The following is a 4,579-nucleotide window of genomic DNA, read 5'->3' on the forward strand; positions in this document are numbered from 1 at the left end:
GAGCCCCCCCCCCCCCACCCCCTTTGCTCATGAGGACATGGATCCAGCTGCAGCTGTCCTCTCCTGTTTCCTTGTGGAACTGAGCAGACCTGGTATGCTGGTACCCTGCCCATGCCCACCACTCGCAATCTGCAGCTCCTCATGCCCATCGGTGCCCTTCAATCCCGAACCACAGTCCCCTGTCCCCTCTGACCATGCCAATGCCCGTCACTCCTGACCTACACATGCAATTAATGCAAAGCCCCTACCTGCCTCCCCAGCCCTGCCAGAGGGAGCCCCCAGCTGCTCTCTGCCCCGTTCGGCCCTGCACAGACTCGGGGATGGTGGTGTGTGTGGACGGGCTCCAGCATGAGGTGCATGCAGCGCTTCTCGTGCGGAAGCATAGGCAGTGGCTGGGGCATCACACACTGTCCCAAGGTGCTGGCTGCTGCTGGAGCTGGGACTGTGGTGTGGTAGAGACGACCAGTGCTCAACTTCACAGCAGCTGCATGAAGCACAGTGAGGCTCTGGCCTGGGCCATGCTGTGAGCAACAGGAGGAAGGTGAGGGACTTCAGGTAGTTTCTGTCCTGCCAAGGCCAGAGCGCAGCAGCTGCAGCAGCTCTGGCTCACGTGGGTGGTGGTAGAGTGATTCCAGTCCCAGTGTAGGCTGCATGAAGGAGGAAGGGATGCATGTTGCAACCCCTGTCATGGGCTGGGGCTCCCTCACTGTGCCAGGCAGCCTGACCAAAGCCCCCTTCCTCACCCAGGCAGCATCTCCTGGCCACTCTGCCTGGCCCCCAGCACCACTGGCCCAGCCACATAGGTCTGGGTGGGACCCGCTGGCAAGAACACAGCTGGGGTCACAGACACCGGCAAGCATTGCCCTAGATGCCACAGCCCCAGCTCTTCCCCCAGCACTGGCAGACACCTGCTGGCTAGCCTCTCACTGAAGCACCTTCATGCCCCAGCCAGCCACTCTGCAGCATGTTGGGCTGGTCAGGAGCAGTCCTGGGCTGGTAGGCTGACCCCCAAGGCACCCTGCCAGCCAGGGCTGCTCTGACTTGGCTCAACATGCTGCAGCCCCAGACACACATTGAGAAAGTGGGGCGATTGCCTGTGGTACTCCTCTGCCTCCCTCCCCACCTCTTTCTTATCTGAATTTTGCCCGCCCCTGGTCTAGAGGTAGATAATTCAAAGTCTAGTTATTTCAGCTTACAGATTTTCATTTGAGTTGAACCTGGTTAGAAGTCTTATTCCTTTATCTTTGAAGTCCAGTTGCAGAAAGGATGGGGGGTGGGAAATGCCAAGGTTCTACACGACATGTTTGGCACTCTTCATTAAATGATTTAAATATTTCATTTGTGCAGATTTCACTAAAATGTCATATTCATTCACTGTGAGGTAAAGAAGCCAGGTTATCAAGTACTTTGTTTCTCTGTGTGAAATGGTAATAGACTTTTTTGAAGTGTATAGTTATGATTAGAAAAGTAGTTACTTTAAAAATGGCACCTTTTTAATTCATCATTGATGCTTTCTGTGTCTGTTCATAGTTATCTGTTTGCTTCTACAGATCACTTATTTTTTTTTAAACCCTTTTAGTATTGTAGAGCAAATAGAGGTCATGGAAAGTAAACTGCTTTTTTTTTATGGCTTCTGCATGATTATCAGAACAGGAAATAAAGTTTCAGCATGCAGAATTTTTTAGTAGTGATAAATAAGCAAAAGGCGGCCCAATTTGGCTTCCAGATTCCAGGTGGAATTTTTGGTAATGGCATTTGGTTCACACAAACAAATCTAGAAACTAATTTTATGGAAATTGCTGAGATCCAGTACTCATAGTGCGATTTTTAGAATAAAAGCACACTTAAAAGGTAGGTAGATCATTGCTGTAAGCCTTAAAACTTTGTGACTTTCTGACGTACCCTTCTAAACAATATTGATAGCACTTCTAGATGGGTAACTAAGTTTATCTGTGCTGCTGTTTAAAACTGGATAGATAATTAAATGAAAAACTGTTACTGAGCATTTGTGAATCAAACATAGCTTTTTGTAATATAAAGAAAAGAAGTAATATTGTTCTTTTATGAGAAGAAAGTGATAAAATTATTGATGCAGAAAAGGCAAGGGTGTTTAATAAATAATTAATTTTATTTAGCCTTTTGAATAAACTTGGATGATAGACTGTCATAAAGATGCTAAAATACATAATTTTGAAAAAGAAGTTAAGTAATATGTTAAAATAACATCTCCAAAATATAAATGGCAGATCTTGATATGTTGCATGCCAAAAACTATCTTGACTGTTATTGCCAATTTTTCAATGATTTTGGTGAAAATGGCTTCAGTGGACTGGAAGAAAGCCAGCATTTAAATCATATCAGCCTAGTTACGTAGACAATTTATAAGCTGGTTGACCTGGCATTGAAAGAAAATCCTGTCCTGGTTAATGTAGTATTTATTCAATTAAGATGTAAAAGTTGGAAACTTTAATTAATGACAGTCAGCATGGTTTCTTGAGGCATGTGTCCTATCAAACTTGATAGAGTTCTTCAAGATTTTAAGTTTTGCAATGAGAGAACTGCCTTGACAAAATATAGTTCCATAAAACATTTCATTGGGTTTTGCACAACATTTGTTTTTTTCCCAGTTTTGAAAATAGCACTATTTAAAAGAAATGTAGCATGCATTTAAAAAAAAAAAAAAAAAAAAAAAAGTCTGCTAACTCTTCAGACATTTTCTAAGAGGAATTTTTAATTAAAAAATTTTTTTTTTTTCCACTTTTGAAAAAAAGCCTATTTTAAAAAAAAGTAGCATGCATTTAAAAAAAAAAAAAAAAAAAAAAAAGTCTGCTAACTCTTCAGACATTTTCTAAGAGGAATTCTTAATTAATAGATCTGTTTCTAGGCTTAATAATTTTGAGCATCTTTGCTATAGGTTTAGAACAGGGGTGCTCAACTTCCAGCCAGATCCAGCCTGTGGAACCATGGCATCCGGCCTATGGGACTTTGCATGTGTCAGGAAATCTGGCAGCAGGGAAGCAGTGGCAGCCATCCTCCTCTGGTACCAAATTCCCAAACCAGAAGCCCTGCACTGGGTCAAGGCCAATTCATACTCCCTCTACCACATGGGGACATGGGGCTGGGTTAGGGCTGGGCCAGCCCCCTCCCCCCCCAGGAGCCTTGGTTGTGGCTCAGTCAAGCCCTCATCCTTTCTGCAGGGTTGGGTGGGACTGCATGAGGGCCCCCCCACATGGGGCTGGGATGGGGCTGTGTCAAGCCCCCTTCACCCTTGAAGCTGGGTTAGGGCTGGGCTGCCCTCTGCGCATCTGGATGAGATCCTGCCATGTCCACTCCAGGCACTGGGTCATGGCCACCAGCCAGGTCTGGCCTATGTAGGGACCAGGCTCTGGCCTTCTGGGAAAAAGTTTGAGCACCACTGGTCTAGAAGAAGGAGCCAACTATTCAGTTTCAGCACAGATGAGTGGAAGTCTACATCTAGGAAGGTGATCTATCAAAATAGGTTGGCTCTCAATTGTGTGCATCATAAACATGTGCAGGCTATACAAACTTCTTGTTTAAATACAAATAATACGTGCAAACAGTCATTTAAAATAAGGCCACTTGACTTAGCATTCTGAGTTGAACAGTATAATGCAATGCTTTTTAAGTGGCGACCCATAGGCTGCATGTGGCCCCTGGATGGTTATTGTGTAACTCCTGGGCTGCCATCCCACTGCCATTCTGCCTCTCTGTTTGCTCCTGCTGCTGTAGCCAGGAATGGACTGGACTGACCAAGCTGTGTCTGCAGCAGAAAAGGGAGGTAGCCTGCACTGCAGGGGAGCGTAATGAGGTCAGGCCAGAGCTTTTGATAAGACCTTGGCATCTGCTGATTTTGGTTTCCTGCTCATGATTCTGGTTTGACCTTTGGATCTGGCTTTTGCTCCCAGTTAACCCTTGGCTTACCTTGTCTCTGGCTTCAGCTTCAGACCCCTTGTCCTGACTTCAGCTGTGACTTCCGGATCCAGTTCCAATTCCAGAACCCTCCAGATACAGTCTCTGGGGAACTGGCCTGGACTACAGTCAGGGTAACTAACCCCCAAGGCTAGACAGCCCATGCTCCAGTGCATAACATGGGTGGGGGAAACAGGGAGTGTCAGACTGTACGTGTCGGGGGAGTTGGGTTGCTCAGCTCTCCCCCAGCTCCACCTCTTTCCAGTCCATGAGTACAGCAGCTCCATCCCGCCTGGCCACATAGGTGGGCCAGGATGTCTGTGCTATGGAGCTGCCCAAGCTGCATATGTGGCAGGGAGGGCACTGGGCAACCTGGCCTCCCTCTCATTACTGCTTGTGCTGCATTTTCTTCTCTCAGCCATGGTCACCATGCAGGGGGAGCCAGACTTCCTGTGCTGAGGGGTGGGGGATTGCTGCCTGTTTAGCATGTATGGCTAGCAGAGGGCAGAGCCAGGCTGCCTAATTGTGCAAGTAGTACAGGTAGCTCCATAGTACAGGTAACCTGGCTCCCTGCTTCTCCCAAGTGCATGTGCTACACAGGTAGCAAACCATGCAGAGGAGTTAGGCTGCCTGTTGCTGGGAGGGGAGG

Source organism: Gavialis gangeticus, unplaced genomic scaffold (assembly GCF_001723915.1).
Source record: "Gavialis gangeticus isolate Ggan-Ray unplaced genomic scaffold, GavGan_comp1, whole genome shotgun sequence".
Classification (NCBI taxonomy): domain Eukaryota; kingdom Metazoa; phylum Chordata; order Crocodylia; family Gavialidae; genus Gavialis; species Gavialis gangeticus.